This window comes from Mustela nivalis (genome assembly GCF_964662115.1).
Source record: "Mustela nivalis genome assembly, chromosome: 16".
Classification (NCBI taxonomy): domain Eukaryota; kingdom Metazoa; phylum Chordata; class Mammalia; order Carnivora; family Mustelidae; genus Mustela; species Mustela nivalis.
The window spans coordinates 48,925,619-48,950,657 of NC_139035.1; the positions used below are offsets into that span (position 1 = coordinate 48,925,619).

General features: G+C 39.4%; 1 long non-coding RNA gene across 1 annotated transcript in view; it reads left to right on the top strand.

Annotated features, from left to right (window-relative positions):
• Nucleotides 1–420: 420 nt before the first annotated feature.
• The window catches only part of LOC309850266, a 67,251-nt gene continuing 42,632 nt past the window's right edge, over nt 421–25,039 (top strand). Inside the window, exon 1 of the long non-coding RNA XR_014304156.1 lies at nt 421–604. This is a non-coding gene — a long non-coding RNA (uncharacterized lncRNA). The remainder of the gene's footprint in view (nt 605–25,039) is intronic.

Below are 25,039 nucleotides of genomic sequence, written 5' to 3' on the forward strand. Positions count from 1 at the left end.
ATAAAAGAAAACGAATAAGGAAAATATAAAAAAGAAAAAAATACATATAGTACATAAACTAGTTAAAAATGTTAAAAAAGAAAAGGGTAAAGGTTAAAACAAATTTAGCAGAAGAAGAGAAAAAAAATTGAAAAAGAAAAAAGTTAAATTAACTGCAAGATTAAAGAGTCATGGGGAGAAAGCCATGAGTTCCGTGCTTTGCTTTCTCCTCCTCTGGAATTCTGCTGCTCTCCTTGGTATTTAAACTGCACTCCTTGGTAGGTGAACTTGGTCTTGGCTGGATTTCTTGTTGATCTTCTGGGGGAGGGACCTGGTGTAGTGATTCTCAAGTGTCTTTGCCCCAGGCGGAATTGGACCGCCCTTACCCGGGGCCGGGGTGAGTAATCCGCTCGGGTTTGCTTTCAGGAGCTTTTGTTCCCTGAGCGCTTTCCGTAGAGTTCCGGAGGACGGGAATACAAATGGCGGCCTCCTGGTCTCCGCCGGGAGGAGCCGAGAGCCCGGGGCCCCACTCCTCAGTGCGTCATCAGAGAACAGCGCCCAGTTACTCCCGTCTGCCTGACCTCTGGCGGCGCTCGGAGCTCACTGAGCTTGCGACCCGTTCAAGGTAACTCCGAGCTGTGAGCCCACTGTTGGCTCTGTCTCTGTAGCCGGTTCCCCATTCTAATACCTGTAAGCTCTACGACACTCAGACACCCCCGATCCTTCTGTGACCCTGCGGGACCTGAGGCCACGCTGACTCCGCGTGGGCTTCACCTCGGTTTAGCCTCTGGAGTGATGTCCCTCAGCAGAACAGACTTTTAAAAGTCCTGATTTTGTGCTCTGTTGCTCCGCCGCTTGCTGGGAGCCGGCCCCTCTTCCTGGGGTCTATCTTCCCGTCGCTTTGGATTCACTTCTCCGCCGGTCCTACCTTTCAGAGAGTGGTTGATTTTCTGTTTCTAGAATTTATGTTCTTCTTCTCTTGGATTTCCTATTGGATTTTTAGGTGTTTGCAATCTTTAGATAAGCTATCTAGCTGATCTCCAGTTACCTGAAGTAGTCTCAGCCTGCTACTTCTCTGCCATCTTGACTGCTCCCCCGAAAATAATGAAATCTTGCTATCTGTGACAACATGGGTGGACTTTGAGGGTATCATGATAAGCAAAATAAGTCAGAGAGAGAAAAAAATACTGTATGATTTCACTTATATGTGAAATCTAAAAAACAAAATCAAAACAGAACAAAACTCATAGAGAGTGGTTTCTAGAGGGCATGGAGGATGGGGAGTGGATGAAATGGGTGAAGGGGGTCAAGAGGTATCAGCTTCCATTTATAGAATAAATTAGTCATGAGATATAATGTACAGTATAGTAACTCTAGTCAATAATATTATAGTGCATACTTGAAAGTTGTCAAGAGAGTAAATCAAGATGATGTCATATGTCAATTTTACCTTTTAAGAAATAAAATTTTAAAAGAAGAGATAAGAGCCCTTACTTTAATTTGGACTGCTCTTTAAATTCCTTCTTTCTCTAAATTCCCATTTAGCAGATATCATAAGAATGCCTTAGGATGGGTGAAGCTTCTGATTTAGAAAGGATCCTCTCTTTCAGGGTCAAGGTGGAATCTAGTGAGAATGAAGGTGGGAGATGGACTATAAGACTGCCTATGCTCAAGACATTAAGAAAAATATTTTTTATTTGAGTTGGTCATTCTTCTGTGGGGGTGGAAGACCTTGGTGGCTAAAAGTAGGCTGTAGGCTTAAAGAAAGGAGCCAAAAGGGCCAAATTTTAGTCTAGGCCTTAGGAACATGGATACAGGGACTCCTTGTGGGGTATACCTGGCACAGTCCTCTGTAAGTTCTATTAATTTCTTAGAGCTCCTGTAACAACGTACCACAAACTGGGTGACTTAAAACAATAGGCATTTATTTTGTCATAGTTTAGGAGGCCAGAAGACTGAAATCAAGGTGTTGATAAGATTGGTTCCTTCTGGAGGCTTTGAGGGAGAGTCTGTTTCACACTTCTCTCGTAGCTACTGGTGGTTGCTGGTGATCTTCAGTGTTCTTTGTCACGGAACTATATCACTCCAATATCTGCCTCTGTTATCACATGGGCTTCTTCCTCCCGTGTCTCTCTGCATGTTGCTCCTTTTCTTGTAAGGACAATAGTGATTGGATTTCGGGTTGCAATACCCTGCTTCAGTATGACCTCATTTGAGCTAATTATATGTACAAAGACCTTTTTTTCCAAACAAAATGATCTTACAAGGTTCTGAGTGGATCTAAAATTTTGGGAGACACTATTCAACCCACTACAGAAGAGTGAAAGTCTCACAGGAGTTTTTAGTCAAAGTCCTGTAGAACAAATCTTTAAAAAAATATATATTTAGAATAAATAAATTATTTTTGTAGAGTATCCATTCTTCAGATTTGCTCACAAATTTACTATGGCAGGAAGTGGTGGGTCTAGAATTTAAATTTTTTTTTTCATATCTTTATCATAATACTTTTTTCCTTGCAACCCTCATCATAATGAATATATCTAACTTTGATTGTGATTCCTTAAATTTTTAAAGGATCACCTTAGATATTTGACTTATCTAGTAATGTTCCATTTAAATGTTTTCAACTGACCAAAGTGAGTAGTTACATAGTGAAATACCATCCAAATGAAAGACTGGAGCAGGTGCATTGAGATCTCATTAAATATCAGCAATGATAGGGGCCCCTGGGTGGCTCAGTTTGTTAAGTGTCTGCCTTTGGCTCAGGTCTTGATTCTAGGGTTCTGGGACCCAGCTCCCTGCTCAGTGGGGAGTCTGCTTCTGCCTGCTGCTTCTCCCCTCCCCCTGCTTGTGCTCTCTCTTGTTCTCAAATAAAAAAATAAAAAAATACTAATAAAAAATATCAGTGATGATTATTGAGTCGGGAGAATCAGCCAGATAACATAGAAGGAGGCTTAAGGCTTCAATCTTGAAATTCAAAATTTGCATTATTCCTCTTTAGCACTTAGATATTTCACTAACCTAATCCAAACTCTTTTTCTCTCTATACCATAAACAAAGAAATATCAAGCACTTAAAATAGTGATTAAAAAAAAAAAAAACAGGGGTGCCTGGGTGGCTCAGTGGGTTGGGCCGCTGCCTTCAGCACAGGTCATGATCTCAGGGTCCTGGGATCGAGCCCTGCATCAAGCTCTCTGCTCAGCAGGGAGCCTGCTTCCCTCTCTCTCTCTGCCTGCCTCTCCGACTACTTGTGATTTCTCTCTGTCAAATAAATAAATAACATCTTAAAAAAAACAACAACAAAAAACACAAACCAACAATGGGAATTGCTGGTTTTGTGCTAGTATTTCTTAAAGGGAGCTGGACAAGGAGGGTATCTCAACCAGAGTTCTACCAGGAGACATTACTGTAAGCTGCATCATGGCTGTTACCTGCAGTGATTTGAAACCATAGAAACAAATCAAAGCTACTGCCAGCGTTTGCACGAGCTGAGACTGCATATGCGTGACTGTTCACACTGCCAAAAATGGTAAGAGTTTTCACCAGCCAAAAATATATTCAGGTACATTTGCCCTGTCTCAATGCGTTTGGGAACGCTGATTTATTTTGACATGCAGTCATCTCCCTGGTCTCCTGACATGGCTGAGAAAGTAACTTCAGTTGTCTTTTATGGCAATTCAACTTTTGGGCAAGAATAGGATGAGAAAAAAATAAGATTGCAAAGCTGAGCTGCAGGATGACTGTTTAGCACTATGGCTGCAAAGCAAAACCCTCTATAAAACGGTGCAGGAAATCATCCACTCTCTCTGAAAATGGCTGGCACATACCACTCAGAATGCCAAAAAGAGAGATGGAAAGCAGCCATCTTTGATACAGTGGGTGCAACAAAAGCACATTAAATTCCTGCTAGATCCACTGCCACTTGAATAAAAAGAAAACAAGATGATGGAATTGCCTGGGTGTTTAAGAATCTTACTGCTAAGGAATAGGATCTGTTTTACTTATGTTGAGAATCAGTCTTGAAAACATAAAATGTTTGGGGAAACTTTCCATTTGATATTGTATGTGAAATCCATACAAATGAAATAGAACCCAATAGAATTGGTTTTTGGAAAAGAATCATATATATGGAAAGTCTTAACACAAAGGACAGGAATGATTTAGAAAAAAAGGATCAAGCTTTAGGCTTCTGCAAATGTTTCTACATTTGAATATTAGAAATCAGATAAATAGATATATCTTCAAATATTTCTTCAGAACTCTTCTACCGAGAGTCATAGATTGGCAACCCAAGAGCCAAATCTATCTCTCAAGTGGGTTTCTTTTGGCTTTTACATTTTCACAAACCTGTTTTGAAACCTGTCTTTCTCCATTAAGACTGTCCTGCTGACCTTGCTCTTTGATTTCCTGCCTTTTTTTTTTTTTTTTTTTTTTTAAGATTTTACTTATTTGAGATAGAGCGACAGAGAGAGCATGACCTTGGGGGGTAGAGGGAGAGGGAGGAGCAGGCTCCCCACTAAGCTGGGAACGCTATGTGGGGCTCAATCCCAGGACCCTGAGATCATGACCTGAGCTGAAAGCAGATGCTTAACTGACTGAACCACCCAGGTGCCCCGATTTCCTGCCTTTTGCTTGACCTTCCTCATGTGTTCAGTCACATTTCCTATGTCATTCATGGATCCATCTGATGACATTTTCTCAACCTCAGATAATTATTTTTCTCAATCTTCCAGACTGATGCTGCTTTTCTTCCTAGATTTCTGAAAATCTGTTTTTTTCCCTCTACTAAACTTGTCTTGATTACTTACAACTTGTTCTTCTGTTTTCCAACATGCTTCTCACCCTAACGTCACACAGCAAAGTAACATACAACAAGGAAACAGTGCTGACAAAACCCCGACTGATTTAGTTTCCAGGTGCTCCTCACTGTTTCACAATTGACAACCTAGAGACTGAACTGGTACCAATAGACAGGCTTCCCTCTGCCTCTATCAGGGCCATCACCTTTATCAATAGGAGGTATTCCTAATGACGAAGCCACAGGGCAATGAGGAAGGTGTGCCATCAGAATTCTTTGCTTCTCTCCTTCCTATTTTGCTTAAGTACCCACCCCTTCACCATACAGCCTGAACTCAAGGAAAAGCTGGCTCCTTCACCACTCAGGCAAATGTATTCTGACTACCTTCAGCCATTTGGAGGAGATCTGTGGTATCCATTTCAGGCCAAAGAGATACGGGGACAGGTCTGCCACAGACAACTGGAAAATCTTCTTTGCTTTTAAGTACGTGACACTAAAGGTGAAGACCTGTTCTACAACTTTATCTTGTTGGGATGTGATCCTTGGAAATGCTGCCAACATCTTGCTACCAGTCGAGGAAGTTGTCAATATATGAAGAGGGGCAGAATCAGGAGAATTGCTAAGAAGCTGAACTGGGACCTTGACAAACTCTAGTTAAAGTTGTCCTACCTTTATTGGTTAAGTCACTGTGAGTCAGGGCTTCCTGGTAACCACAGCCGAAGTCATCCTAAACGAGAGTCTCCCGGATTCATCACATCTTTGTTTTGTAGGCAAAAAACTCTGACATTTATGAGTTAGACAAAGAACAGAAATCCATTTGTTCCTTTGTTATTCTTTGGAATATAAACTGTTTGTAGATAGGGATTCACCCTCTGGGAAAGTTCTTTGCGGAAGAATTACCTCAATTCTATGCCAAGAACGGTACTGTATAGTTATTGATGATTACTATGATTGATTTTTTCTTTTAACTATGGTTACAGTTTGGTTATAAATAATATACATTGTATTTGCAAAGTGATTTACAGTCTACCAAAGTGCTTTATGCGTTATTTTATTAAATTCTAGTAACAGCCCCATGAGATAGAGGAAAAGATGAAGATGCAGAAAATGGAACTCAGAAAGGTTACCTGATTTGACCAAGATTATAAATCTAGAGTGTCAAGGCCAGGACTTAAATCTTGGCACTCTAACTCTGGGTCTAATGCTTTTGCAACGGAATCACTGCTAGAAGTTGGAGCAAACCACTGATTTATGGTCAAGAAACAGTTTACAGAAGAGAAGTGGTGAGGTAGCTCCAGACAAATTGTAAGGAGATGAACCTGCGTGCTCCTGGCTATGTCAGTCACTAGCTGTAAAATCTTAGGTGAATCATTACACCTCCCTGAGTCTCAATTTCAAAGAATTATATGAGATGATCTGTTATGTGCTTCCTGATCCTAACATCCTGTAATTCTGTAATCGAGAATTGCTTATGCAAATAGGGTACAAATCATGCTTTATATAAGCTACAAAGCTTCCCTTGTGACTACCAAAGAGAGATTGACTGTGTGTGTTCTGCTTGTGCTTCTCTCTGAGCCCCATATTCACGCTTCTTGAGCACCTGTGAAAATGTCAGCAGTGAACAGATGCATTGAACATCAACTTAAACTTGCTTTATAGCCCAAGTCATGGGCTTTTCATTTGTAGAATAATTTTACTCTAGAGCTGCAAACATCACCAGTTTGATGAGCTAATCTTGTCACTGTGATTCTTGGAATGGATTGAAAATGGCATGAAAAGCCAGCACCACCGAGTCTTGGGGATGCTTACTTATTAGGCACTTGAGTGGCAGGTTTCCATAATTAATTGTCCTATGACTGACTTCCCTTCACTATTCTATTGAAGCATGTGATATTTGCTGCCTCAACAGATTGAAGTTTGCAAATTTAGCACTCCAGAGGCTATTTTTTCCTAGGCAATATGTCAGCAATTTGAGAAAATTGCCATCAGGGAATCCGTGGTGCTTTGGCTGCAGTTTCACAGTCTGAAAGCTCATTTGCACACAGACAAATTATGAAGTCAGAAAGAATGTAGCACACCAGGACTTACATCTCTGGAATAGAAACTGCTCTGTGTTCAAAAATGGTAAAGTGGTGCTTTATGAGTAAACGCAAGCATCAGCTGACTACCACTAAGCAGGTGTTGCGGCTGCAGAAGGAGAAGGGCCAGAAGAGGGTGGGGGCAAGATCGGGAAAGCCCAGCTCCATGTAGCATGTAGTGGCTCTTGCCTTTGTTCTTAGAAAAGAGATGCTGGAAATTGAGTCCGTGGAGGGATGACTGTGAGTAGCAAGGTGGTGATGTAAAATTTTGTGTCAGGTATCTTTTGAAGTGACAGAAACCCAACTTACACTACTAGTCAAGTAAAATAGAATTGATTGGCTTATATAATTGGGAAGTCCCAAAGACAAGCTGTATCCACCCACTGTAACCCGGGGCTTGGATGCTATTGTCTTTCAGCTTTGCTTCTCTCTGGGCACTGGCTTCATTCTGTTGGCAAGGTCTTGGCCTGAAGAGGAAAAGTTGGCTCTAGGAAGGTTCAAGGCTCTATCCTTATTCTTTCCATCATGTGTATATCCATCCCAGGGAAGAGTCTCTTTCACCCTATTTAGCTCATAAACTGAAATTCTAAGGGATAGAGTACTCTTATTGGTTAGTCTGGATCACTGCTCATGCCTTCGGGTATAGCAGTATCATGGCTGACACCCCATCAGGACCATAGGTTGTAGGGACGGGAGTTTCTCCATAGGAAGGGATGCTGGGCAGATAAACTCAGAGTTGTACTTGAAGCTTCTCTTGAGATTAAAAAAAAAAAATCTTCACATTTAATAGTGAAGCTAAAGTTTTGAAACTAAAAGCAGAGGCAAGTTATGCACAAGTTTTTTCAAATTATCTAGAAATGCTATGCATTAAAATTAGGACAAATGAAATATTCAAAATTGAATAAAACTGGAGTCAGTCCAATTTTATTTATTGAATTCATATTTTCCCTATGAACTCATTATTAGAAGAACTATACATGAATATATACAAATTGCTAAATGCAAAATGATCAAGAATTTGAGGAATATTTAAATAATTATGAATTAGATATTTATTTCATAATGGGAGAATCTACCCTCAATTATTATTTTTTTAATTTAAAGATTTTATTTATTTTTTTGATAGAGAACATGACAGCACCAGCAGGCGAGAGGGGGATGGGGGAGGGAGAAACATTCTTCCTGTTGAGCAGGGAACCCAACTCGGGACTCTATCCCAGGACCCTGAATCATGACCTGAGCCAAAGACAGATGCTTACCCTACTGAGCCACCCAGGTGACCCGTCCTCAATTATTAATTTCTGTTTCCACATTTCAGTGGTTTTAATGAATTTCAGTAGATCTGTCTAACCCATAAGATAGTGGAAACGAAGTGATCTTTAAATCTTGATAATATTAGTCATTAGATTGGGTTCCCTGCAATAGTCTCTGAGATGAATGTTTGCATGTAGATGTTTATTAAGAAAGGAAGGAAGGCAGAGAAAGAAGGTGATGTGCCCACCTGATTGCCATGACCTCAGTCCATCCTGCAGGAGTTCTGGAGCTGGAGTGGCCTTCAACATTGTCCCAATTAAGGCAAGGGGACCAGGCCTTTGTTTCTACTTTGAAGCAGGCTGACCTGGGGTAGGGAGAGGAACATGAACAGAGTCAAGGCAGATCCCGCAGATGAGGCCAGTTCCCTGGGAGGTTCTCAGCTATGAGCCAGCAGTAGACAACACAGACTGGGGCTGAGGGCTTGAGTGACTGAGTCCTGTGGGAATGAATGCCCAGGTGCCATGGCACCCACTACTGGATGGCATTTAATGGCACTACCCAAGTGTTAGATGTGTTTTCATTTTGGACTCTAGCTGAAAGTCTCTTCTGGCCAGAGAACCTTTGAAATGTTTCCCACTGTCACAACAATCAAGAGAATAAAGCAGTCGGATCCAAGAATGCTAATTCTTAGAGAAGGCAGTTATTTAAAAAAGCACATAGGATAATGAATCAGATCATCCCAGTGGGAGGAAAAGAGTTTTACACAGTCATCCCAGGGTTAATAAGCAAAGACTCATCTGCAAAGGCCTCAAAGAAAAGATGAAAATATCTCAGAAAAATCTTGACACAACAGCTTGCGGAAAACAAAACATTCTCTGGGCCCAGAGTCAGTTCTTTTAACCCAAACCACTTAATTATGATCACCAGTACCTTTCTAAGTAAGAACTAGGAGGATGTCACATTCTAGATCATTCAGTACAATTGCTGTAACTCAGGTGCCAGTTTTCCTTCTTCTTAATTGTCCTCTTATCCCGCTATATGTGGGTCAAAAGGAGGGTGTCTTATATCTATTCTCAAGTTTATGTCCAGCAAATATTCTCCGAAGTATGTTTTCCTTCTTGCCATCTCCACCTCTATTATGAGCCAGATTTTGCCTCCTAATCCAATTTTTTGAGTGGTAACACTTTGTTCCTGTAAGAACTAAAAGGTACTCATGAGATGTCGGCAAATCATACTTCCCTTTACTGTCGTGCCCCTTTGTTTTCCATATGAACCACACAGAAGACTGTGAGTGTGCCAGATTTCACTGATGGTTTTGGGTGACAAATGGAAATTATAGGGCAGGATGAAAAAAAAAATTTCTAAAGATGACTTTTCCTCATATTCAAAGGAAAATCATGTAAGAAATCGAATCTGCTATGGGCTAGTTACCTTACAGTTGTTGTAAACTCTTTTTCCCTCTGTATTCACATTTGGACCTCTTTGCAAGAGCATTATTTTCTTTCTTTCTTTCTTTCTTTCTTTTTTTTTTTTTTAAGATTTTATTTATTTATTTGTCAGAGAGAGAGAGAGGAGACAAGCAGGAGGAACAGCAGGCCGAGAGAGAAGCAGGCTCTTCACTGAGCAAGGAGCCTGATGCAGAACTCAATCCCAGGACCCTGGGATCGTGACCTGAGCCAAAGGCAGATGCTTAACCAACTGAGCCACCCAGGAACCCCATTTTTTTTTTAATTTAAATTCAGTTAGACAAATACAGTATATCATTAGTCTCAGATGTAGTATTCTACAGTTTATCAGTTTTGTATAAAACCCAATAAGAGCATTACTTACTAAATCTGCTCATGGTGTTCCAAATTCTTTTTTGGTTGTGTGATTCGTGATGTATTTGTATTTGTTTCTAATACACACACACACACACACACACACACACACACACACATAAATGTGTGTGTGTATATATATATATATATATGCACATACACACACACACATACACATTTAAAGCTGTACATACTTTATATATATAACTTGATGAGTTTGGGAATAAGTGTACACTTGTGAAACCATTACTACTCCCTATGTAGTTTTTAGGTAATTCTGTCTTTACTCATGAGGTTGACATTCCCTCAAGATTCACACTTTCCTTCTCAGCAGTATTATTAAGCAAATCTAAATGGATCAGTTCAGAATGAAATTTGGCAGGGCTCATGCAGGACGGTCTTTAGTGGATGTTGGTGCTCTAAGTCCTAAGGCACTTTGGAAGTAAGAATGACTGTACCAGAGACCTTGGTACCCCAGAACCCTGAAGAACTGATCAGACACTCAAGATTCGTCCTCTTCAAGCTTTCCACCGGTGTGAGTTGTAGGCTTCTCTTTATTCTTTCACTTGTCTGACAAATAAATGTTGAATCTCCCACTTTCTTTCCAAAAAACCAAAATCACCCACGCGAACTCTTTCCAAGACAGTCCATACTTTTATGAAAGAAGAAAAACGTTTTCTTATTGTCAAATTTGTGAAGTCAAATTATTCTCCAAATGCACAGTTGATATTATCATGGAGTATTTCATTTAGTCCCATCCTGTTCCCCAGTTTTGAATTATGTAGAGTTCTGTTTATTAGAAATACAGGAAGCTGACCATTTACTGAGTATTTCATTTTCAGCATACCTCTAGCTATGTAATGACAATGGAAACTACCTTTTTTCAAGGGTTTGATTAAATTATTTGTTAGCAGTCTGTCTTGGGAAGTAAGGATATAGAGACCTACCTTCCTAGATATGTGGGACAAATTTTATGTAATTCTCATGTTAGAGTTGGTTTAGTTACTTTCATAATTTTTTTTAATTTTAATTTTAAAGATTTTTATTTTTAAGTAATCTCTACACCCAACATGGGGCTTAAACTCACAACCCAGAGATCAAGAGTCTCATGCTCTGAGTCAGACAGGTGGCCCAGGTTAGTTACTTTCAGTAAGTTCCTTTATATTCCTAGGAAATCCTCCACATGTTTATCTATCTATCTATCTATCTATCTAGCTATGCCTAAACCTAATGGACACTGCATTTTTTAAAGATTCTGATATCCAAAGTTGAGGAATACCAAGTAAATAGTTCCTGTTAAAGAATTCTGTCCAGGTGTGCTATACTTAATTCTAATTCACCTGGAATATTTTTTGGTTTTTAGTAAAGAAGTATCCCAGATGATTTAGGTAATTTAGGGTGCTTATTTGAAATAAGGCTGCTGCTTTATTTAATATGTTTTATTCATTTGTTCTCTCTCCCTCTCTTTTTAAAATATTTATTTATTTATTTTAGACAGCGAGAGAGAGAGAGAGAGAGAGAGAGAGAGCGCGCGCATGAGTAAGGGAGAGGGGGAGAGAGAGAAGCAGGTTCCTGGCTGATCAAGGAGCCCAAGGCAGGGCTCAATCCCAGGGCCCTGGGATCATGTTCTGAGCCGAAGGTAGATGCTTAACTGACTAAGCTATTCAGGTGCCCCTATTCATTTGTTTCTTAATGTGAGCATGATAAAATACTGAAAGTATGTTCCTTCTCCTTTTTCATTTTTGAAATATTTAGTTTGTCTGTAGTAAGGTTGAAAAAGATCAGAGATATTAAGCAATCAGTCATTATCAGAAACAAAGCTGCAGACAGAAGTAAGGAGGCTGGGTCATAGAGAATCTTGTATTCCATGCTAAAAAGGTTTAGATGTAAAGTTAATTGCTAAAGGCAGTGGAAGTCCCTTAAAGACTTTTATATAGTAGAGTGACAAGACTGTGTTTTAGAAAGATTAGGCTGGTGGCAGTGTGGAAAATGAATTTAAGAAGAATTGATCCATTCCTTCATTATGAGTGTTATGTTCTCTCAGGGAGCTTACATTTTTTGAAGGACACAAATGCCAAACAACATAGTGAATTATTTATTTACAATTGTAATAAATGCTATGAATGAGGAGTACAGATTTCAATAAGAGTGTTAAAGGAAGAAACTGGCTTGGGGAAGAATTTCAGGGAAGACTTTCTAGAGAATAAGATTCAAGACATAGGGACAAATTATGTCTTTGCCTGATAAGAATAATGAGGTTGGGTAGAATTGGATCTGTTGGAAAGGTAATCACAAAATAGAATAGAACAAAATAAACAAAGAGTTGGTACTGCATATAAGAGGGGAACTAGGACCTTGGGGAAGATACACAGTATCTGGGTTAGTCAATGTGGTGGATTATGTGGTGTTCATAGATAAGGCATATAGGAGAATGAGAATAGTGAGATTGAGAGACGGGGGAAAAATGTTGATTTTGGAGTGTTCATGGATCCAGTTGGTTTAAATGCCCAATAAGTAATTGCATATATGAATTTGGAATAAAAGAGAAAAATTTGTACTGGACTATAATTATAGTTTTTTTGCTTATTAAAATGTAGCTGATAACTAGGGTTACAGGATTAGAAGAAATTCTTTTTTAAAAGATTTTAGTGAGATAGAGAGCAGAAGGGGGGTGAGGGGCACAAGGAGAAGCAGTTCCCTGCAGAACAGGGAGCCCGGTGTGGGGCTTGATCTGAGGACCTGGGGATCATGACCTGAGCTGAAGGCAGACTCTTAACTGACTGAAACACTCAGGGGCCCTGGAAGAAATAGTTTATAAATTATTTTTAGAGTGAAAATAGAAGAAACTCAGTGAAGAATCTTGAAAAATATTAACATCTTAAAAATTAAAAGTATAAGAGGAACTCATGGGGAATACCAAAGAGGAACAAATAGAACATCAGGGAGGAAACCCGGATATTGTGATTTGTGGAAGACAGGAGAGGGAGGCACTGGTGTCAATTGCTAAGGAGGTCAAGTATGATAATGAAACTAGCAATCAGATTTAATAAAGATGTCACTTGGTGAAACAGTTTCCATGGATGACAGCAGAGGCAGGATTGTAGTAGCTAAATAATAATCACTGGGAAATAAGGAGCTAGAGAAACAAATGTAGATGATTAGTTCAATATTCTTGGTACTTGAGAGAGGAAAGAGGTTGTCATGAAAAGGTGTAATAGGGTTTAAGTACTTAAAAAATTTTTTTTTCTTTTTAATTTCTTCTTTTTCTTCTCTTAGCTTATAGAGATCTGAGCATGTGCCATGGTAAAAGCCAGTCAGAGAGGTAATGATCAGAAGAGATGTAGGACGTTGGGGTTTCGTGGCAAGAGTGAAGTCCCACAGGCTGAGAGAGGTCCAAGATGGCGGAAGAGTAGGAGACCTAAATTTCATCTGGTTCCTGGAATTCAGTTAGATAACTATGAAACCATTCTGAACACCTATAAACTCAACTGGAGAACAAAGAAAAGAATAGCTGCAACTCTAGGAATAGAAAATCTACCACTTTCTGCAAGGTAGAAGGTGTAGAGAAGTGAATCTGAAGTGATGTATGGGAACATAGATTGCAGGGTGGGTGGGGGTGAGGAGCGGGCAGAAAGGCCAGCCTCCATCAGCCGGCTACCGGCAAGGGACAGAGCAGGGGAGCACAAAATTGAAACTTTTAGAAGTCTGCTCCATGGTGGGACATTGCTCTAGAGGCTAAGTGGGGATGGAGCCCTCATGGAGACAGTTTGGTCTCAGGACCCGCAGGGTCACAGAAAGACTGGGGGTGTCTGAGTGTGGTAGACTTCCCAGGGATCAGAGCAAGGAAGCCAGCTACAGAGATGGAACTGAGGAAGGGCTCTCGGCTCAGGGTTACCTTAAACTGTGATCTGAGACACACTCAGGCCACTACTCTTCTAGCAGGAACCCCACAAGCAGCAGATCCAGAGAGACTCCCTCCTTCCTCCTCTGTAAGCAGCAGCATGGCAGGAATCTGCTGGGTTTGGAGATTCCAAATGGGGCTATGTGCCAGAGATAGAAACGCTTGATCACAGGCCAGGTGAGCACGGAGTGAGGCCGGAGACCAGGGAGACAGGAGGGATTGACCGAGTTTGTCTGAGGGTGCACTGAGGAGTGGGGCCCTGAGCTCTTAGTTCCTTTGGGGCCAAAGATTAGGAGGCTGCTATTTTCATTCCCCTCCTCTAAAGCTGTAGGGGAAGCGTTTACAGAACAAAAGCTACAAAGAGCAAAACTGAGTGGATTACTTAGTGTGGCCCCTGAAAAGGATGGTGCAATTCTGCCTTGGGCAAAGATGTTTGAGGATCACCACAACAGGCCCCTCCCCCAGAAGATCAGCAAGAATATTCAGCCAAGACCAAGTTTACTGATCAATGAGAATTGCAAATCTCCAGTGCTAGGGGAATACAGCCCAAAGAATTCATGGTTTCCCCCTCCCCCCTGCCCCGTGATTCCTTAGTCTTTCAACTTTAATTTTTAAAAAATATTTATTTATTTATTTGACAGACAGAGATCACAAGTAGACAGAGAAGCAGGCAGAGAGAGAGGAGGAAGCAGGGTCCCTGCTGAGCAGAGAGCCCGATGTGGGGCTCCATCCCAGGACCCTGAGATCACGACCTGAGCTGAAGGCAGAGGCTTTAACCCACTGAGCCACCTAGGTGCCCTCAACTTTAATTTTTAAAATTTTCTTTACTTTTTTCTTTTTTCTTTCTTTTTTTTTTTTAAAGATTTTATTTATTTATTTGACAGAGAGAAATCACAAGTAGATGGAGAGGCAGGCAGAGAGAGAGAGAGAGAGGGAAGCAGGCTCTCTGCTGAGCAGAGAGCCCGATGCGGGACTCGATCCCAGGACTCTGAGATCATGACCTGAGCCGAAGGCAGCGGCTTAACCCACTGAGCCACCCAGGTGCCCCTTTTATTTTTTCTTTATTTTTGAATTATTCTTCTTTTCTTTTCAACCAACTTCTTATCAATTTCTATTTAAAAATATTTTTTAATTCTCATTTTTCAGTCATAGTCTAGTCCTTCATTGTATTTAACCTTATTTTGTGTGTGTGTGTATAGACATATTCACACATGTATATGTGTGTGTGTGTGTATATATATATATATTTTTTCTTTCTTTAAAATAGTGGGATGCACTTTCTTCTAACAGACCAAAATATACCCAAAATCTAGTTTATGGCTCTGTTCTATTTACCTGCCTGATCACATTCTCTCTCTCTCAATCTCTCTCCTTTTTTTTTTTTTTTTTTTTTGGGATATATAACATTTTTTTTTTTATCTTTTGAAATTAAAAAAATTTTTTTTATTAACACATAATGTATTATTTGCTCCAGGGGTACAGGTCTGTGAATCTTCAGGCTTACACACTTAACAGCACTCACCATATCACATACCCTCCCCAATGTCCATAACCCAACCACCCTCTCCATACTCCTATCCCCCTGGCAACCCTCAGTTTGTTTTGTTAGATTAAAAGTCTGTTATGGTTTGTTTGTCTCCCTCCTGATCCCATCTTGTTTCTTTTTTTCCTTCCCTAACCCCAACCCCCCACTTTGCCTCTCAAATTCGTCATATCATGGAGATCATATGATAATTGTCTTTCTCTAATTGACATATTTTGCTAAGCATAATACACTCTAGTTCCATCCATGTCATTGCAAGTGGCAAGATTTCATTTCTCTTGATGGCTGCATAGGATTCCTATATATATATATATATATATATATATATATATATTATTCACATATATATATATACACACACATATATAAAATCTCTTCTTTATCCATTTATCTGTAGAGGGACATCTAGGTTCTTTCCATAGTTTGGCTATGGTGGACATTGCTGCTATAAATATTCGGGTGCATGTGCCCCCTTGGATCACAGCATTTGTATCTTTAGGGTAAATACCCAGTAGTGCAACTGCTGGGTGGTAGGGTAGCTCTATTTTCAACTTTCTGAGGAACTTCCATGCTGTTTTCCAGAGTGGCTGCACCAGCTTGCATTCCCACCAACAGTATAGGAGGGTTCCCCTTTCTCCGCATCCTTTCCAACATCTGTCATTTCCTGACTTGTTAATTTTAGCCATTCTGACTGGTGTGAGGTGATATCTCATTGTGGTTTTGATTTGTATTTCCCTGATGCCGAGTGATATGGAGCACTTCTGCATGTGTCTGTTGGCCATCTGGATGTCTTCTTTGCAGAAATGTCTGTTCATGTCTTCTACCCATTTCTTGATTGGATTATTTGTTTTTTGGGTGTTGAGTTTGCTAACTTCTTTATAGGTGTTGGACACTAGCCCTTTATCTGATATGTTGTTTGCAAATATCTTCTCCCATTCTGTCAGTTGTCTTTTGGTTTGTTTCCTTTGCCGTGCAAAAGCTTTTGATCTTGATGAAGTCCCAATAGTTCATTTTTGCCCTTGCTTCCCTTGCCTTTGGCAATGTTTCTAGGAAGATGTTGCTGGGGCTGAGGTTGAAGAGGTTGCTGCTTGTTCTCCTCAAGGATTCTGATGGATTCCTTCTCACATTGAGGTCTTTCATCCATTTTGAGTCTATTTTTGTGTGTGATGTAAGGATATGGTCCAGTTTCATTCTTCTGCATGTGGCTGTCCAATTTTCCCAACACCATTCATTGAAAAGACTGCCTTTTTTCCATTGGATATTCTTTCCTGCTTTGTCAAAGATTAGTTGACCATAGAGTTGAGGGTCTATTTATGGACTCTCTATTCTGTTCCATTGATCTATGTGTCTGTTTTTGTTCCAGTACCATACTGTCTTGATGATGACAACTTTGTAATAGAGCTTGAAATCTGGAATTGTGATGCCACCAATTTTGGCTTTCTGTTTCAACATTCCTCTGGTTATTAGGGGACTTTTCTGGTTCCATATAAATTTTAGGATTATTTGTTCCATTGCTTTGAAAATAAAATGATGGTATTTTTGATAGGGATTGCATTAAATGTTTAGATTGCTTTAGGTAGCATAGACATTTTCACAATATTTTTTCTTCCCATCCATGGGCATGGAACGTTTTTCCATTTCTTTGTATCTTCCTCAATTTTTTCCCTGAGTACTTTATAGTTTTGTGAGCATAGATTCTTTGCCTCTTTGGTTAGGTTTATTCCTAGGTATCTTATGGTTTTGGGTGCAATTGTAAATGGAATTGACTCCTCATTTCTCTTTCTTCTGTCTTGCTATGGGTGTGTAGAAATGCAACTGATTTCTGAGCACTGATTGTATATCCTGACAGTTTACTGAATTCCTGTAGGAGTTCTAGCAGTTTTGGAGTGTTGTCTTTTGGGTTTTCCACATAAAGTATTCATATCATCTGCAAAGAGTTAGAATTTGACTTCTTCTTTGCTGATTTGGATGCCTTTAATTTCTTTTCGTTGTCTGATTGCTGAGGCTAGGACTTCTAGTGCTATGTTGAATAGCAGTGGTGATAATGGACATCCCTGTCATTTCCCTGACCTTAGTGGAAAAGCTCTCAGTTTTTCTCCATTGGGATAATATTCGCTGTGGGTTTTTCATAGATGGCTTTGATGGTATTGAGGTATATACCCTCTACCCCTACACTTTGAAGAGTTTTGATCAAGGAAGGATGCTGTACTTTGTCAAATGCTTTTTCAGCATTGATTGAGAGTATCACATGGTTTTTGTTCTTTCTTTCATTAATGTATTGTATCACATTGATTGATTTGTGGATGTTGAACGAATCTTGCAGCCCTGGAATAAATCCTCTTGGTCATGGTGAATAATCCTTCTAATGAACTGTTTGATCCTATTAGCTAGTATTTTGGTGAGAATTTTCACATCTGTGTTCATCAAGGATATTGGTCTGTAATTCTCTTTTTTGATGGGGCCTTTGTCTGGTTTGGGGATAAAGGTAATGCTGGCCTCATAAAATGAGTTTGGCAGTTTTCCTTCCATTTATATTTTTTGGAAGAGTTTCAGGAGAATAGGTATTAATTCTTCTTTAAATGTTTGATAGAATTCCCCAGAGGAAGCCCTCTGGCCCTGGACTCTTGTTTGTTGGGAAATTTTTGATGACTGCTTCAATCTCCTTACTGGTTATGGGTCTGTTCAGGTTTTTTTTTTTGTCTTACTAGTTCAGTTTTGGTAGTTTATACATCTCTAGGAGTGCATCTTCCAGGTTGTCAAATTCATGATTGTATTAATTTGGGTCCTTTCTCTTTTCTTTTTGATAAGTCTGGCCAGGGGTTTATCAATCTGTTTAATTCTTCCAAAGAACTAGCTCCTAGTTTCATTGTTTTGTTCTACAGTTCTTTTTTTTTTTTTTTTTTTTTTAGATTTTATTTATTTATTTGACACACAGAGAGAGATCACAAGCAGGCAGAGAGGCAGGCAGAGAGAGGGAGGGATGCAGGTTCCCCACTGAGCAGAGAGCACCATGCGGGGTTCAATTCCAGGACCCTGAGATCATGACCTGAGCTGAAGGCAGAGGCTTAGCCCACTGAGCCACCCAGGTGCCCCTGTTCTACAGTTCTTTTGATTTCTATTTCATTGATTTCTGCTCTGATCTTTATTATTTCTCTTCTGCTTCTGGATTTAGGGTTTCTTGCTGTTCTTTCTCCAGCTCCTTTAGGTGTAGGGTTAGGTTGTATACTTGAGACCTTTATTGTTTCTTGAGAAAGGCTTGTATTGCTATATACTGTCCTCTCAGGACTTCCATTTCTGTGTCCCACAGATTTTGAACCGTTGTGTTTTCATTATCATTTGTTTCCATGAAGTTTTTCAATTCTTCTTTAATTTCCTGGTTGACCCATTTATTCTTTAGTAGGATGCTCTTTAGCCTCCATGTATTTGAATTCTTTCCAACTTTCCTCTTGTGATAGAGTTCTAGCTTCAGAGTATTGTGTTCTGAAAATATGCAGGGAATGATCCCAATCTTTTGATACCACTTGCAACCTGATTGACCCAGGATGTGATCTATTGTGGAGGATGTTCCATGTGCACTAGAGAAGAATGTGTATTCTGTTGCTTTGGGATGGAATGTTCTAAATATATCTGTGATGTCCATCTGTTCCAGTGTGTCATTTAAGGCCTTTATTTCCTCTTTGATTTTTTTTTTATTTTTTAGAAACTAAGTTATCTTAGATAAAATGGGCAAATTCCTATATTTGCTACTCAATCAGGTGTTATTTTTTAAAAAGATTTTATTTATTTATTTATTTGACAGAGATCACAAGTAGGCAAAGAGAGGGAGAGGAGGAAGCAGGCTTCCTGCAGAGCAGAGAGCCCGATGTGGGGCTCGGTCCCAGGACCCTGGGATCATGGCCTGAGCTGAAGGCAGAGGCTTTAACCCACTGAGCCACCCAGGCACCCCTCCTTTCTGATCTTTTGCTGGGATGATCTATTTCAGTGAGTGGGGTGTTAAAGTCCCCTCTTTTATTGTCTTATTGTTGATGTTTCTTTGATTTTATTATTAATTGGTTTATATAGTTGGCTGCTCCCATTTTAGGGCCATAGATATTTAAAATTGTTAGATCTTCTTGTTGGACAGACCCTTTGGGTATGATATAGTATCCTTCCTCATCTCTTATTATAGTCTTTGACTTAAAAATCAATTTATCTGATATATGGATTGCCACCCCAGCTTTCTTTTTTTGGCCATAAGCAAGGTAGATTGTTTTCCATCCCCTCACTTTAAATCTGGAGGTGTCTTTGGGTACAAAATTAGTTTCTTGTAGACAGCATATTGATGGGTTTTTTTTTTAAATCCATTCTGATAAACTGTGTCTTTTGATTGGGTCATTTTAGCCCATTTATATTCAGGGTAACTACTGAAAGATATGAATTTAGTGCCATTGTATTGCCTATAAGGTCACTGTTACTGTATATTGTCTCCGTTCCTTTCTGGTCTATGACTTTCAGGCTCTCTCTTTGCTTAGAGGACCCCTTTTAATATTTCCTGTAGAGCTGGTTTGGTGTTTACAAATTCTTTTAGTTTTTGTTTGTCCTAGAAGCTTTTTATCTCTCCTTCTATTTTCAGTGATGGCCTAGCTGGATATAATATTCTTGGCTGCATATTTTTCTCATTTAGTGCTCTGAATATATCATGCCAGTTTTTTCTGGCCTGCCAGGTCACTGTGGATAAGTCTGTTGCCCATCTTATATTTCTACCATTGTATGTTACAGATTTCTTGTCCCAAGCTGCTTTCAGGATTTTCTGTTTGTCACTAAGACTTGTAAGTTTTACTCTTAGATGACTGGGTGTGGACCTATTTTTATTGATTTTGAGGGGGGTTCTCCGTGCCTCCTGGATTTTGATGCTTGTTCCCTTTGTCACATTAGGGGAATTCTCCACTATAATTTGCTCCAATATACCTTCTGCTCCCTCTCTCTTTCTTCTTCTTCTGGAATCCCAATTATTCTAATACTGTTTTATCTTATGGTATCACTTATCTCTTGAATTCTCCCTTCATGGTCCAGTAGTTGTTTGTCTCTCTTTCGCTCAGCTTCTTTATTCTTCATCATTTGGTCTTCTGTATCAGTAATTCTCTCTTCTGGCTCATTTATCCTAGCAGTAAGAGCCTCAATTTTTTATTGCTCCTCATTAATAGCTTTTTAGATTTTAGTTCTTTTATTTCTCCAGAAATGGATTTTATTTCTCCAGAAAGCATTTTTTAATGTCTTCCATGCCTTTTTCAAGCCCAGATAGCACCTTGAGAATCATCATTCTGAATTCTAGATTGACATATTAGCAATGTCTGTATTGATTAGGTCCCTAGCCATCAGTACTGCCTCTTTTTGTTTGTTTGTTTGTTTGTTTGTTTTGTGGTTAGTTTTTCTGCCTTTTCATTTCATCTAGATAAGGATATATGAATGAGAGAATAAAATACTTAAAGGGTAGCAAAGACTCCAGAAAACTGTACGCTAACAAATCAGAAGCGACCCCAAATTGGGGGGAGAAAAAAGGGGGTAATAAAGAACTTTAAAAATTAAAAAAAATATATATATATTAGACTGGTGAATAGAAGGGAGCCACCTACTTGATTTGGGGTGTATTTTGGTCTCTTAGAATTAACTACCTCCCAAAATTTTAAAGAAAGGAAAACTTATATATATACACCAAAATAAGAGTAAACATGATGAAGGGATGGAATATGACTGTAAAGATAAAAATAAAAAAAATTCTAAAAAAAAAGAAATGATAAGTTGGAAAAAGAAAGAAAAAGAAAGTGGAGAGAAATTGTTCAGGCTGGAGACTGGAACAAATCCCTGTGCTAGATTTAGGGTATATTTTGATCTATTGGAAGAAATTGTATCACAAAATTTTTTAGAAGAAAAAACCCTATATGTATACAAAAATAAAGTTAGATACAATGAAGGGTTAAAAATGAGTATAATAATAAAGATTTTAAAAGATTTTTAAAAGAAAGTTATTGTTAAGATAAACTAGTTAAAAAACGTTAGAAGAGATAAGAGGAAAAATTAAAAAAATTAGAAGAAAAAATAAAATTAAAAAAATTTAATCAACTTCGCAAGACTAAAGAATCATGGGGAGAAAGCCATGAATTCCATGCTTTGTTTTCTCCTCCTCTGGAATTCTGCTTTTCTCCTTGATCAGCGAGCTTGGTCTTGGCTGGATATTCTTGCATATCTTCTGGGCAGAGGTGTCTGTTGCATTAATTCTCCAATGTCTTTGCCAGAGGCAGAATTGTTCCTCTGGGGCTGGGCTAACTAATCTCGGTTTTGCTCTTGGGAGTTTTTGTTCCCTGAATGCTTTCTGTAGAGCTCTGGAGCACAGGAATGAAAATGGTGGTCTCCCAATCTCCGGCCCAGAGGAGCTGAGAGCTCTGGGCTCCACTCCTCAGTGCACCCTCGGAGAAAAGCGGTCAATCACTCCTGTCTCCCTGGCCTCCAGCCACACTCCGAGCTCACCCGGCCTGTGACCGAGCATTTCTGTCTCTGGTGCACAGCCCTATTTGGAGTCTCAAAACCCAGCAGACTCCTGCCTCCAGAGAAGGAAGGTGAGTCTCCCTGGATCTGCCACTTGTGGGGTCCTTGCTCAAAGTGGAGTGGTCCGACTGTGCCGTGGATCACAGTTTAAGGTACCCCCAACCTGAGAACTCACTCCTCAGCTCCATCTTTGTAGTCAGCTTCCCTGCTCCAATACCTGGGAGCTCTGCCACACACAGGCACCCCTCCCCCCATGGTCTATCTTCCTGTTACTTTGGGTTCACTTCTCTGCACATCCTACCTTTCAGAAAGTGGTTGATTTTCTGTTTGTAGAATTGCTGCTCTTTTTCTCTTCAATCTCCTGTTTGGTTTGTAGGTGTTCAGAATAGTTTGATAACTATCTAGCAGAACTCCTGTGACCTGATGTCATCTCAGTCTGCTACTCCTCTGCCATCTTGACTCGGTCCTCTCTCTCTCTTTTGTAAAATTTTTCTTTCTTTTTTTCAATGAACTTCTAATTAATTCCAAATTTAAATTTTTTTATTTTTCATTTTTACAGTAATACTCCATCCCTTTATTATATTTAACCTCGTGTGTGTGTGTGTATACACACACACACACACACACACACACACACACATATATATTTAAAATCTTATTTATTTATTTATTTATTTGACAGAGAGAAAGATTGAGCCCAAAGAAGAGAGCAGCAGGCTGAGGGGGAAGCAGGCTTCCCACCAAGCAGGGAGCCTGATGTGGGACTTGATCCCAGGACCCTGGAATCATGACCTGAGCTGAAAGCAGATGCTTAACTGAGCCACCCAGGCAACATTCATATATATATATATATATATATATATATATTTTTTTTTTTCTTTATAATTTTGGGTATGGTTTCTTCTAACAGACCAAAATACATTCAAAATCTAGTGTATGGTTCTGTTCCATTTACCAGCCTTACATACTTTTTTTTCCCCCCTTTTCCCTCTGGTTTTAGGTCTCTTCTGATTTGTTTTGTGTATATTTCCTTGGGCTCATTGTTACCCTTTTAGCATTTTGTTCTCTCATTTATCTATTCTTCTCTTGACAAAATGACGAAATGGAAAAACTCACTTCAAAAAATAGAATAAGAGGCAGTACCAACTACCAGGGACCTAATTCATATGGACATTAGTCAGATGTCAGAACTAGAGTTCAGAATAACAATTATAAAGATACTAGCTGTGCTTGGAAGAAAGCATAGAAGACATTAAAGAATCCTTTTCTGGAGAAATAAAATCTAACCAAGTTGAAATAAAAAAGGCTATTAATGCGGTGCAGTAAAAAATGGAGGCTCTAACTGCTAGGATAAATGAGACAGAAAACAGAACTAGTCACATAGAAGACCAAATGATAGAGGATAAAGAAGCTGAGAAAAAGAGAGATAAACAACTACTGGGTTATGGCAGCGGGGTGGGGGGAATTCAAGAGATAGGTGATACCATAAAGCAAAGCAATATTAGAATAATTGGAATCCCAGAAGAAGAAGAAAGAGAGAGAGGGTCAGAAGATATATTGGAGAATTATAATGGAGAACTGCCCTAATTTGGGGAAGGAAACAGGCATCAAAATCCAGGAGACTCAGAAAACCCCCCAAAGTAAAAAAAAATAGTTTAAAACCCCAATGTCTAATAGTAAAATTTACAAATCTCAGAGACAAAGAGAAAATCCTGGAAGCATCTTGGATCAAAAGTTCTATAATCTGGGGCGCCTGGGTGGCTCAGTGGGTTAAAGCCTCTGCCTTTGACACAGGTCATGATCTCAGGGTCCTGGGATCGAGCCCCGCATCAGGCTCTCTGCTTGGCAGGGAGCCTGCTTCCCCCTCTCTCTCTCTCTCTGCCTACTTGTGATCTTTCTCTCTGTGTCAAATAAATAAAATCTTAAAAAAATAAAAAAGGTGGTCTATAACCTATAATGGTATAAACATTAGATTGGCAGCAGACCTATCCACAGAGACCTGGCAGGTCAGAAAGGATGGGCATGATATATTCAGGGTACTAAATGAGAAAAATATGCAGCTAAGAATGCTTTATTCCAGCTAGGCTGTTATTGAAAACAGGAGTGATAAAAAGCTTCCAGGACAAACTGAAACTAAAAGAATTTGTGATTACAAAATCAGCATTACAGAAAATATTGAAAGGGGTCCTCTAGGCAAAGAGAGAGCCCAAATTAACACAGACCAAAAGGAACAGAGATAATATACAGTAACAGTCACCTTATAGGCAACACAAAGGCACTAAATTCATATCTTTCAGTCGTTATCCTGAATGTAAATGGGCTAAATGCCCCAATCAAAAGACATAAGGTATCAGATTGGATAAAAAAAGCAAGACCCATTGATCTGCTGTCTGCAAAAGTCTCATTTTAGACCCAAAGACACCTCCAGATCTAAAATGAGGAGATGGATAACCATTTATCATGCTAATGGACAACAAAAGAAAGCTGGGGTGGCAATCCTTTATCAGACAAATTAGATTTTAAACCAAAGACTGTACTAAGAGATGAGGAAGGACACTGTATCATACTTAAAGGGTCTATCCAACAAGAAGATCTAGCAATTTTAAAAATTATGGCTCTAACATGGGAGCAGTCAATTATATAAGGCAATTAATAACTAAATCAAAGAAACACATCAACAATAAGACAATAGTAGAGGCCTTTACACCCCACTCACTGAAATGGACAGATCATCTAAGCAAAAGATTAACAAGGAAATAAGGACTTTCAATGACACACTGGACCAGGTAGACTTCATAGATACATTCAGAATATTCCATCCCAGAGCTACAGAATATGAATTCTTCTTTAGTGCACATGGAACATTCTCCAGAATAGATCACATCCTGGCTCACAAATTAATTATCAAACCGGTACCAAAAGATTGGGATCATTCCCTGCATATTTTAGCATTATTTGCTACAATGTGCATAATGCTGGTATGATTCCCTTTAATCCACAGAAGGTCAGAGGTTTCTTCTCTTAAGTAAACAGCATTCCATCACAAATGGCCTCCAAATGGTGTTATTGAGGAACCCTGGTATAATGGCTTATTCACTAGGTTATGATCTTAAAGCAAATTATCAGCTGAAAAACTTTATGTTA